Raw genomic sequence first — 13,663 nt, 5'->3', positions numbered from 1 at the left:
ATGCTTTGAAAATTTATGAGATGGTTTTTTGAAATCCTACAATGGTTTTGAAATAATTATCTTATGATTTCATGAAATTCAAATGATTTAATGGAGCATTTGAGACTGTAGAAGTAAAGATCCATGCTTTTAAATATATTGCATGATAAAGATACAAATGGTCCGCAATCCACGTTTCTCTTTAGAAGTCAATTTAAACGACTTCTTTAATAACCAAATTTTGAAACTATACAATACTTTATACAGCCAACTTGCGTGGTTCATTGGACCGGGTGACATAAATTTAATTCCATGGTTTTTAGTACTACAAAGAAATATTATTGAGGGTTCCCAAAGTTATATATAAACATAAACGGGAAAATATGTTCAAAGTGTTCAATGGAAAAGTTGATTATTTCTTGTCCTCTATCTACAGTATTACTTTATTATTTACAATTACAGGATCATAATTAGTTGGGTGTAATCTGTGGTAGCTTTATGGAATCTATTAAATAGTAGAACCTTGGGAGAAGGGGTGTCTTCCTCGCATGCTTTCTCCCAAAAACTTGATATTTATTTAATAGTAATATTTTATGATTCCGAGGTACATTTTTTTAAAATAAAAAATGACGATATAGGAAAAATCATAAAGAAACCAATTTATTTCAAGTCAATTAAGATATAACTTACTTTGAGATCTTTTTGATTTTTCCATTGTGTTTGTCTTTGCAAATCGATATTTCCAATTATTTAAAAAAACAACTATGATTCTAATTATATTTTCCTTTCTTATAAATATTCCAGTAATATATCTCCTTTCCATATTTATTCAAATTAGCAACCGTGGTTATTAATTTGTAAGGAAACTACAAAGTATTGCGTAGTATTATTTTTTACTAAATATTATTCAACTATTATGATTTATAATTATAATACGAAAATAGTTCTTTACCTAATGGATTTAAATTGTAAACAAAAGTACAACTTATGGCCGTATAATGAACGACACAACCAAAAAAAAAAAAAAAGAGAGTTTAGTTTTGTAGGAAGAAAATTGGGGAAACAAACCAAAATATTACCCTATGAAAACTTTCCCTGTTTGACTCCCACTTCAAAAAATCTACTTCCTTAACTTTCTCTGTGAATAAACACAATGTGTTTGAAACTTCAGAGTTCGAGACACGACTAATAGTCCTCAGTACCTGTACGCGAAGACATTTTGTGGAGTGGAACTTAACCTTTTTTTGCAGACTTTGAATATCAATTACAAAAAACTCCTTGTTTTTTATTTTTATACTCTAGAGGAAGTTTTAATTCTTGGAAATTGTTCGGTATATCAATTGGGCGCTTATGTCCGATCGACCCCCTTCCAAGACCCATTTCAGAGCTGACGTAAGATAGATCATACAGGGAGCGGGGATCAGACTGTCGCCTACTTTAAACCTTGATAACTTGAAGACGACATTATCAAATAAAAAACCGGTTACCAAATAGTAAAGCTATTCTCTTCAGCTGACAATACGTAGTTCAGTTAGCATTATGCCGTCATCATATGAGGAGATAAAGAGCTATAAGTGGAACGAGGAGCTTTCGAGGTCTGCCGTAGTCATGGCATTGATTAATAATGGAAGTGAAATCTCCAATTCAACGATTGCTTCAACCTTAGGAGTGAATTTACAGACTGTTCAGCGTATCTGTAAGAAGCTAGAGGACACCTGGGATGTTGATGTCACTATAAAGAGGGCACCCAAGGAGGAGGGCGCCGACAAGAAGGTCAGGGATACTGACTTTGTCGACAAGGTGAAGAAGATGGTTGAGGATGACCCTACCAGATCCATGAAGGCCATGGTGAGGGATCTGGGCTGCCATGAGAAAACAATAAGGGACTGTGTATTTGAGGATTTAAGGTGCAGGAGCTACAAGATGCAGATGGGCCGGATCTTGAACAAACCCAAGCACCCAAAGCAGCCCGGGATGCTGTGGTTTTTTTCTGATGAAAAGAATTTCTGTCAAGATCAGAAGGTCAACAAGCAGAACAACAGGTGGATAGCCATGTGAGGAAGGTAATGAAGACCAAGTTCCCTGCAATGGTCATGGTGTTCGGGGTGGTCAGCAGTGAAGGTCATGTTATACCCCCCCACATGTTTGAAACGGGTCTAAAGGTCAATACAGAGGTCTAACTGGATGTTATGGAGAAGGTGGTTCTGTCCTGGATCCAAGGGGTGGCCTGAGACAGGCTCTGGGTGTGGCAACAGGACCCAGCACCCTGCCATGTGTCCAAAATCTCAATGCAGTGGTTAACCGAGAACTGTTATGACGTCGTAACCAAGGATTTGTGGCGTCCTAACTCTCCCGACCTTAAGCCTTTGGACTATTTTGTCTGGGGCTATGTCGAGAGAGAGAGACATACCAACAGACATTCCCATAGCACCAAGGCCAGCCTGATGGACTCCATCAAGAGGTATTCGTCAACATGGACAATGAGATGGTCAGAAGAGCCTGCGGCCGGTTCAGAGGCAGTATTGAGGTTGTTATTGATGCCAACGGTGATTATATCAAATGAATGGCTACTCTATGCTCGTCATAGTTTTGATTTTCAATAAAAAAGTTAAAAAATGTATATTTTGTGATGTATTTTGTAGAAAAATATTTTGGCGACAATTTGATCCCCGCTCCCTGTATATTGAGATTCCTAACTTATTTATGGCTATTTCAACTACATCATAGTGCATAAAGTCTTCACTTGATGGGACAAGGGCGTCTTGTTTTTATATCAGTAAATGAAAGAATTCCCAAGGAATTCCTTTATCCCCATTATTTGACTTACTTTCTTGTCTTTCTTCTTGAATGATGTCATCTTTGATGTCATCGACACCTTTTTGGTGATCAAAGGCTCAACAAACTGACATGTTTATAATAAATTCCACAGCTAATCCCGATTGCTGGCCTATGCTGCTCACTGGTAGTATCTCGTCATTTGTGCCACAGTGACTTCTTTGAGGGGGGGGGGTCCTCCCCCATTTAGATGACATCCTTTAACTCATTGACGATCCAGATGCATAATAAACTTAATTGCTTAATAAAATTACTATTTATAGAAGAATTAATAAGATTAATTAATGATTTAATATTTATTAATTTATATTTCCACTAACAAAAATCGGACGCCCTTTCACCTAAAAGGTAAACAGACTTGAAATTCGATTTGAACTTGTAGTATAAGGACTTGTTCCCACTTCAGACTATTACAATAAAAATATCCTAATAATTTATATATATTAAGAAATAGATTCATTGTCGCATTCAATGCCAAGTTGCAACCACATTAAGTTCATTAGTTATCAAGGGAATTCGTTGTATAGAGTCAAGTGCTGAATTACAAATATATTCTTTTATTCCTTTTGTTCTATTCTTTGTTCACATTTACAAATATTAATAATATTATAATGATTGAAAAATAAGAAAATTACTGAAAGCTAAACTAATAATTATATGCTGAAGATTTATTAAGGATGAACCTAACAAGAAAGCATGTAAATTCTGAGTAAATGGTAATTGAATCATTTTAAAACATAATACACAATAAATCATACTAATTCTAGCCATCACTTACATAAATAACTTATGATCCCTATGTGTTATGAGCACAATCACCCACTTTCAAAAAATTAAAGTCTATTATTTTGCTTTACTAGAGATAATTTGACAATTTTATGAGATAAGCATATGTGGTATACATATGAGTATATTTAGAGACTATGCCAGATATTATACCTACAACAGTGGTTTTATGTGTGGAGAAATATATAATCATAAATAAATGATTAATTTATTCGTTCAATCTTTATTAAAATAAATAGACCTTAATATACTTAAGTACTAATTTAAAAAGAAGATAATATTTACTATAGCTTTCTTTTCTTTGAGGGAAATGACAAAATTTTTTTTATTAGTTAATGGTTGTACTGGGCAGACCCGTGACTACAAAGGGAGTCGGACTGTTGTGGGGAGAGTGTACCTACATTTTGAATTTCCAAATACTTTTGCTATGTAAAAAAACAAACCAAAATTGACATAAACACGCTGATATTTCAAAGAATTTTGGGAAGAGCGTTGCTTTACTGTTATGACATTTCATTATGTGCATTAGCTACAAGGAACTATGAGATGAAGGAAATTAACACAAATCTTACTCTGTATCTTGCTAAGACATAGACAGGAATGATTCCTTTCCCGATCCTCAATTATACTCTAACAAGAACTTACACTTATAATTTCCGCAATATATCTTCAATGTTACTTTCCGCCATAACTGAGCACACACAATCGTAGTTACTATGGGGTCATGTACAATAAATATACGCAATTTTCGGGATTATAAATTATAAATGCATATGGTTTCAACGAGAGGTTCCAATTCTTTTTTTAGTTTATTAATAAATGCCGGAAAACGGATTGACCACCTCTGATTTTAATGCAGCTTTGGTTAAAGATCATATTTTTCATCCAACCAAGTTTAATATATATATGTACTTTTTTTCCACCTAAAATTGATAGATGTATTTTAGGTTATTAATGTAATATTCTTAAGAAGTATGCAACTTTCAACAAGGATTGATTTAGCTTTTGTTTCTTAGTCTGTATATCAAGGATAAAGAATCTTTTCTTATCGTTCAGAACCACCATCAAATGTAATTCCAGGAAAATCTCATAGAGGAACTTTCAATGTACTTATTAGTCAATCACCATTGTAACTTCTTCAATACTCTACAGATGGACTTGTGTAGTTTCAAAAAGGTGTAGATGAAGCATTGGCAAATAATTCCCTATTTCTTAAAACTAGGGAGTTGTTTTAATTTAGTAAATGAACAAATTCAATTTTAGCCTAACTTTTCTAATGACCACATATTTTGGGGGGAAAATTGGCCATCAAGATATTCTTACCTCGAACATTACTTTTACAATCATGAATGCATATTTCTTTCAACCTAATTTAATGTAATCAAAAAAAAAAAAAAATCGCAAATGCTAGTGGTGTGCATTTGGTTGTTCTTTTAATATATATTTGTTGAGCTATGCAAACACAAGAAGCAATACAATTTGCGTAATTTTACACAAATTATGAAAATATTTAAAAACAAGATTTTGAATCATTTGAAGGGCTATAGAAGGGATTTAGAAGCCCTTACTGGTCTTTGAATTTTTGTAAAAAATTAAATTTTTCCATAATTAAACTGATTAAAATAATACAAAAATGAATATGGAAAGGTTTTTAATATTAAAATCAATGATCCAAAATATTGAAAAAATAATATAAGTGAATTAGAGATTATAATCCACGACAAAAAATAGAATTTAAACTTATTTTTGTGTCCAAAACTTGACAATTCTGCATGAGATTACAATTTATTTCTTTTAAAGCCATCTCTAGAACCTTAATACCATAGAACTAGAACTAGCGTTATTTACACTTTGTGAAGCATCTGTTATCAGTTTAACACATCTTTCCATTGATTGCGTGTGACAAGAAAAATCAACAACTTCTAATTTTTAATTTTTGGGGATAATTTGAAGGTGTTCATTAAAATATTTGGAAGAACCGGTGATCCTTTAATTTGACATTCGTGCCATACAATAATCTTGTTGAAGTATCTTTCATAAAAGTTAAATATAATTTATGTATTACTATTTGCTATTTCTAAAAAGATTGTCGTTACTATATGAATTACAAAGAAGCAAACTGGGTCATGTCCAACCGGTGGCGTGGACACTGTAATACAATTTACTTCTTGATTAATGAAATATATAAAATTTATCATCGACTATATATAGTAGATAGATGTGCCAAAAAAAATACATTAAAATTTGATCAAATGATCATTTATAAATAAAAAATAATTTTGGTGTTGGGGGAGTTCTTGGGCGTAAATAAAAAAATAATTTTTGAAGAGTCCTTTGAATATGCTTTTGTATCCGAAAATTAGATTTAAATTTCAATTCTTTTAACACCATTCCCTTTTAGAAACTATAGTGCCGATGTGATCAATGTACTTGGAATTTCTGAGATCTCAGAGGAAGAAATGAAGATCAATGTGGAAAAAGAAAATATTACAACATATTGCCTTAAAAAGTTGAAACATAGAGATAACTCCTTTGGTACATCAACGAAGACTAATATGCACAGGGGGAAATAAAAAAATGTATATTTTGTAGACTTCAAAAAATTATAATATTATTTTCAGCTTTGAATCAATTTAAGAATACAAATGTTGCTCGTTTTTTCGAGGGGAATAAAGCGTCAGGTCCTGATAGTGTGGAGGGACTATATTTTAAGAATTGTGAAAGCGCCTTGTGAGGATGAATGGGCTACCTATGGCACAAGCAATCATAAGAATGAACGCAATGAATGAAACACATCCCCTCCATAGCAATACTTTTGAATTATTATTTGGAGCTCTTTTGAACTAGTTTTTGACACTTTTAGCCTCCTTACAGCCCATATGATAACCCCCTCGACAACCCTTTTTAGGTTATGTCGGGAGTAAGGCCTGAAGTGTCTGTCATCCAAACACTGAGACCCTCAAAGCCACTGTCAGCCAGAACAGGGACCCCATGATAGATGACTACATCAGCAGTTGGTGCCAGGCATTCCACCGCCACCTGGAAACCATCATTTCTGATTAATGATTAGGAGAGCTCAGATACACATCTATTAATGACTTTAATTTTGTTGAAATTATATTGTTAATTAATAAACTAGGTCTTGTTGATGCTTAAAATACACTGTTCAAATTTTATTGAACCACTCGGTAATTGAGAAAGGTAATTCTAGAATAAAATGCTTATTTGCGATCTTTATCAACACATTCTCTCTTATTTTTTATTTATTTCATAGTTATCTGTATGGTTGGTAAATATTCATGTCAAAAATAAAAACCCATGAAAAAAAAGTTTACTCAATGAAATAAACATAATAATAGCTAATGTAAGTAATGTTACGTCTGACATGACTCCATCAAAGTAAACATGAATTTCTCTTGTTAGAAAGTATTTTCATACTTAGGCTAGAATAATATGATTAAAAAATAATGGATCTTATTTACAAAAATTTCCTATGGATATTTATGATAATAACAAGTAATTATGTTTAGTAATAACATAATGTAAAGCTTATTAGATCATATACAATATACCCTCGGATAGATTATGTAAATAATATTAATATGATAATAATCTCAAAATTAAAAATAGCACGATAACTAAGAGTCATTTCATGAATCGTTCTGATATTTAATCTTACAAAATTATTTCCAAAATATTAATAGAGCGTGTCTCAGCAAATCGTAAATGAAACTTTGGAAGGCTTACATTGACTTGCTAAATAATTTAGGATTTTTTTCTATAATATCAACTTGCAGAGCAATAAAAATAAAGACAAAATAGCGTGAACCAAATATCTTCATCAGGTCGACAAAAACAACAGTGAGACCAAAATAAATCGTTTGCATGCGCTTCTGTTTGCGGGAGTAAACTACTACGCACCGTATCCTGCTCCAATGGTCTATCTACCAAGACTAAAAACCCTTGGAACTAAGCTTGGAAATGGTGGGCAAAACTAGAAAAGGAATTTCTGGTTTGCCAAGGGCCTTAAGCTGGAGGTCATCGATCCTGGTTGAAGGTTACTAACTCAAAGTAATTTTTTTTTTTCAGCTAGACTCTGCCCCCGGCACAAGGAAATAAAAACCCCTCATGTGTTTGGGAAGATTGCTTGGCAAATTTCTGGCCTTAGTCAATGTGGCTTCCTTCCTCAGCATGCTACAAATATTTTGACTATGGGGTCTAGGGTTACATCGAGAGGAAGGCCTGTACCATCTCCCATGTGAATATGGATGCCCGAAAGGCTCCCATGGAGAAGGAGTGGGCTGACATGTCAGAGGAAAACGTGAAGAGGACCTGCATGATGTTCTTGCCTAGCGATACGGCCATGAGGGAGGCCATAGGTAGCCATATTGAGATTTAATTTTGTATATTAACAAAAAAGAATATAGAAGAGTTGTTGTTTTTTTAGTTGTACGTTATCATACAAAAAAAAAAAAAAAAAAAAAATCTTGGTCAAGTATGAAAGGATTTATGTACATTTGTTTTTATAAATCAATTAATTACATATCTTTCATTTCTAATTTAAATTGTCAAGATTAAAGGCGTCGATCAATATATAATTAATTATATTTACTCTTGAATATTTTACAATATTGCTACAAATTCTTTTCACACTCTTTGAAGAGTATCTAAATAAGGTTATAGGTCATTATTTACAAATGATTATTATATAAAATTCAAATTCAAATATTTTTTTTTAGAGTAGTACTATGAAGCTATAAAATTAATAATACAAAAACATAAAAGAGAAAAATTACTAGAATTAAGACAATTAGATCCTCATAAAAATCCCAGTACAATATATTCTAAAAAGTAAATAAGCTAATGCGACTTTACTGAGCCTTACGACTGTAAAAGTATGAATAGACTAATTTATACTAATTACTCAAACAAATTTTCAAATTTATGCAAATTATGCTTAGATCAGATATTTAATCAATTTGGATAAAATATAATTTAAAGAACAGTTTTAGACCAGAGGAGTATTTTTTTGGTTTGCTTGAAGCAAGAGAGAGTACCAAATATCTCTTTTGGATCATCAGGCTTTTAAGTGTAACTTATGAGCGGATCTCATATGGACTGCTGGAGAAATTTGGAGCAAGAACTAGTACATATGAATTTTTAGGCAATAGTGCGGAAAGATAGGCCAACGCCAACATTACAAAAACTCAACAATTAATATATGCCAAAAGGAATCAAAAGGACTTAAACCTTACATAGCTTATCCTAATTATTCATTTACATATCAAAGTAAGTAAAAATAGGGACTAGTTCTTCAGTTAACTAAAACTATGCCACTAAAATTAATACATTTTTAATTGTTCTTCCATTTTTTTTTACCATAGACAAATTGTAATAAAATTATCTAAATTTTAAAAGTGTATATATAGTTAATACAAAATTATGATAAATTCGCTATATATTATTAGGTATGCCTTACGTACAGAGTATCAAATGCACATAAATAAATTCCCAACTATATGATATGAAATATACATATACAAATTTATTGAATCATACAAAAAACTAATCCTGTTTATATTTATAAGTTATATTTGTTCTAATAAAAAGTTATATAACATAAATAAATTATGTAATCGATAAAATTATGCCTTTTATTATATTTTTTAAAAGTAATGATAACGAGCAATTTAAATCTTTATTATTTTCTGTTGTGTGGTTTGCTTTTCAACTAATTTCGAATTTTGATTACGGCTAAGGAGGATAATTTGTCATGGGGGAAAAAATAAAGTAGGCTATTTTGTATTAGTCTGCAATTCTGTATTTAGTCGAAAATACATTATTCTTATCATTGCATAAAAACTGAAGACATTTTTTAACACATAAAAAATATTTTTCGTATAAAGTCATCATATGGACAAAGGGAGTAATAACGTAAGGTAACTCTGATATTGTATTATCTCCCTTAACGAAGTTGAACGTAACTTATGCTTTAGCCTCTGTTGATTACCAGGATTATTATTATTACCAGGTTACGGATCGATTTTGATCAATCTTAGCACGAAGATTATATATGGTTATAGTAAGAAGTATTTCATTTTAAGAATTCAAGGTCAAAGGTCAATTTAGCACATAACGTCAAATATAATTAACGATCAACTTGGAACATATTAGGGTACAGAGCTCAAACTGGTTTCATTATGTGGATTTAGAAAAGATGTTTCATTTAACAAAAAACAAAACAAAAAAGGTTAAGATTGCGGTCAAAGTCACACAAAAGGTCAAAAAGGCATTATCGACCTTCACTTATGAAGACATTGATGTACAGAAGATAAATGATCTCTTGAACAAAGAAATAGTGCTCACTGAGCATGCTGACATAATCCCATAAAGAAGGAATATTGACATCTTCGTTCGAGTAAATTGTTTATATTATAATTAAGTTTGAAATAAAATTCATATGGATGAAAACTAATGATTTACTTCTATTCACTCTCTGGCATAAAATACATTTTAATGACGGGAAGAGCAAACGGTGTGTTTAAAATTTGCTTACAGTTTTTTTTTTCTTCATATTTCTCGATAGTATTGTTTTCTTAAAAAAAAATTACAAACATTTGTTATAGGCTAGACAGATGTCTATGTATGTGATGTCATCTTAAAACAATCAAATTTTGCATAGATTATTTTTAACAACATGACAATTTTTTCATACTAGCCGTAATCAAATTCGAAAAAACCTTGAAACACTATTGCCATTATGTGGATAAATTCAATGAAATTCTCATAAATATATAAATATTTTTTACATTGCATTATAATCCATAGATTTTCTAACAGCAATCTACTAAAAAATGACGGTTATCCTTCATTAACGCCCAATAATCAAATTCAAAGACTATTCAATCAATTGACGTCAAAATGAGAAAATAGTATGTAATCATATTACGAGAATATGTGTGAAACAAATATGTCCAAGTTAAAAAAAAACTAGGCAAATAATTGATGTTTTATAGTAGGGAAAGAAAATCCATACGTGCCAAAAATAACCAAAAAAAATGTTAGAAGTTTTAAATTTTACTACTTCAAACATATATTAGTGTTTTTTCAAGCAAATTAGAGCACCCTTTCATTTTTTTTATGTCTTTATTTAACATTATATACTTTATAAGAATACATCATAATAAATTGGGTAATTCCATTTAATGAACAAATATAAATAAACATGATAGTTTAAAATTTGTGCCCAAAGACCTCTTTAGCTATATCAATACAACAAATAAACAGTGAAAAAAGAATAGCGCTCATCAAATAAAAATACAAGGTTCTTTAGGTTTCTCCCATGCGCTCGTAAAGAGACGATCATAATAATGTAAAATTATAATAATAATAAAAAAATACATACAAAAGAGATTAATATATAAAAAATCAAATATCTTCCCTCCTTCTTTCCTAGATGAACTGGTTTATAGAGTCCTATTGTTTAATAACATTGTATCCATCCTTTTCAACACCCTTTTCATTAAAAGTCAATTTATCTACAGGGTAGCCCGAAAACGTAGAATTTTAATTAGCGTCCTTTTTATATAAACAAACTATACTAATCATTCAGTCAATTCATCATCATGAGCGAGCAACAAGCAAAAAGGCAGCACAACTCAAATCTCCTAGATGTTGTAGTTGATGTGATGAAGAAAATGAATAATGTTAAGGGTTAAGTATTCAAGGAGCTTGATTTTTAAATTGGCTGAGATGAAAGAAAATGGAGAAAACCTCTCTAGGATGTCAGGAAGTGGAGGGTATAATCTACAAAGAGGTACAAGAAAATCCTGACATAGAAAAGGAAAATGGGTCAATTGTGAAATTTTTCTCGAATAAGAAGATTTTCACAGTTGATCAATTCCACAACTCCTGGCTTGCGGAAACAAAAGAAAATGTCCAAGGGTTTTACCATACCAAATATCCAGCCAAAATAATGGTCCTACACATTGGAAAGAAGATGCCTCCGTTCTTTTTCAAGGCTAGACAACAAACCGTCCAGGAGGCCTACTATAAAGTGATTAGGTAAATCATCTTACAATGGCTGAAAACCAATTACCCGTAGGGTAACTACATGTGAACTCAGGAAGGAAATCTCTCTCATACGTTCACCAAGTGCCAAAAGTTCTGTGAAGATATCTGGTCCAAATAGATTTGGGCCCCTTCCTCAACAGATTTGAACCCACTGGACTTTTACATATTGTGCACTTTGGATAGGGAAACCAACAGGACCTCATATCTAATTGTGGATTCACTGAAGTTCTCCATAGTGCTGCATGGGACATCTTTACAGAGGAGTTTGTCAACGACTCCTGCACGGCCTTCAGGCGACGTGTAAAGGCTGTGATTGAAAATGAAATTGGCCATATTGAGTGAAACAAGTTTTGCAAAAACCTTATTTACATGTTTTGTTAAAATTATTTTTTGGCCTGAAAATATAAAATTATTGATGCATTTGTAAATCCATCTGTCGAGTCAACGTTTTGCTCCTTACCCTGTATTATATCTGCATCAACGAGTTTAAACAATCAAATTAGAAATCTTCTGTTTTTCGGATTGATCCATTCACTAAGTTTTATATTTATTATATTTTAATTCGTTTTTTAAAATTTAAATTTTCTAGCTGAGCTTTTTTTCTTGTAATAGTTTTTGCAAAATAATAACTTCAATATAATAATTTACAATATATATGATAAAAATGACACATATTTTTATTTTTTTTAATAGTCAAAGGTATTTTAGTGAGCCCTCTTTATTCAGGTTGATACAAACTAGAACCTGCCTTGAATGCTGGTTTTCTTCTACTACTGCAGACTCGTAAGTACCATGAAGAAGTATATTCTACTCCATATGAAATTTGCTATCCATAACTATTTATTGGTTAAGGTTGCTTAAATGAAATATTTTATAAAATACAGTTTACTCTAAAGTAACTAAGAACAATGAGCTGAATAATTGTATAATAGTGGTTGATTATATATTTATGATGCAAAAATATATGCCCAATTTTGTAAAAAAATAATAACCAACACAATGGCTTTGGTTTATTTATATATGTATGTTAAGTAAAATATATAAAGCAGATAAACACGGACAAAAAAAAACAATACTAAAATAATTAATATGTGATTAAATATTTACATAACTAACTGTATGGGTCGTTTGGAAACGAACCAGGGCACAACCTCGTACCGTACCAGCCTTAATATATTTTAACTTTGTGAAAAGAAAAATCTATTTGAATTAAAATCTTACCCCCTCCCTTTTTTTCAAATGCCCAATTTTTAAAATTCGCACGATTTGATACAGATTTACACATTACCTTTTATATATAAATGATAAATGTTGAATCAAAAATATAAAAAAAAATTATTTACGGGTCTTCCAATGATTTTAACTCCTTTGTTAGTTGGTTTTCTACCTTCCGGATCCAGATGGCTCATAAATGATCGTCTATTACTTCCAGAAACGAAGCCTGTTTTGTACATTTTCCTATGGTCTATATATTTATGTTTTTATAGAGCACTCAAAATTGCTTGAAAGTTAACGGAATTTAGAAAAAAGTGAAGAAAAATGAACCCCATTGAAAAAAAGAAAAGAAACTGATAACATTCGTACAAATTAATGATTTTTCTACCTGTCTGTTGAAGGGATACTATTAAGTAACAACCTACATCGATTAAAGCATCATTACTTCTTGTACTTTCTTTTAACTTCATGCTATTTAAGGTATATTAATACATGTAGAAAGTCAATGCATCAGGTATTATTAATGATAGTATTTAATTTATTTAGTCCATGTATGCTGAAATTACCGTATATACTGATCAGTATTTCATAGTTTTTTTTAACGATTTTTGAATTAATATCTATACTTAGTAGGATATATTTTTTATTATAGATAATAACTTTAATTATACTAAAGTAGTAAAGCTTTAAATTAAATAATACCTTGTAAGTCCTAATAGAAATACTCCACAATCAAGAGTGATATATCGATTCTTAACTGACTTCAATATTACAA

At 31.2% G+C, this 13,663-nt stretch overlaps 1 long non-coding RNA gene across 1 annotated transcript in view; it reads right to left on the bottom strand.

Annotated features, from left to right (window-relative positions):
- LOC121118580 (uncharacterized) overlaps window positions 1-13,206 on the bottom strand; it is a 29,900-nt gene extending 16,694 nt beyond the window's left edge. The window contains exon 1 of the long non-coding RNA XR_011779915.1: window positions 13,017-13,206. This is a non-coding gene — a long non-coding RNA (uncharacterized lncRNA). The remainder of the gene's footprint in view (window positions 1-13,016) is intronic.
- Between the last annotated feature and the right edge of the window lie 457 nt (window positions 13,207-13,663).

This window comes from Lepeophtheirus salmonis, chromosome 5 (assembly GCF_016086655.4).
Source record: "Lepeophtheirus salmonis chromosome 5, UVic_Lsal_1.4, whole genome shotgun sequence".
NCBI classification, from domain to species: Eukaryota; Metazoa; Arthropoda; class Copepoda; order Siphonostomatoida; family Caligidae; genus Lepeophtheirus; species Lepeophtheirus salmonis.
Note: the sequence above shows the minus strand (reverse complement) of the source record. Positions and strands in the feature narration are given on the sequence as shown.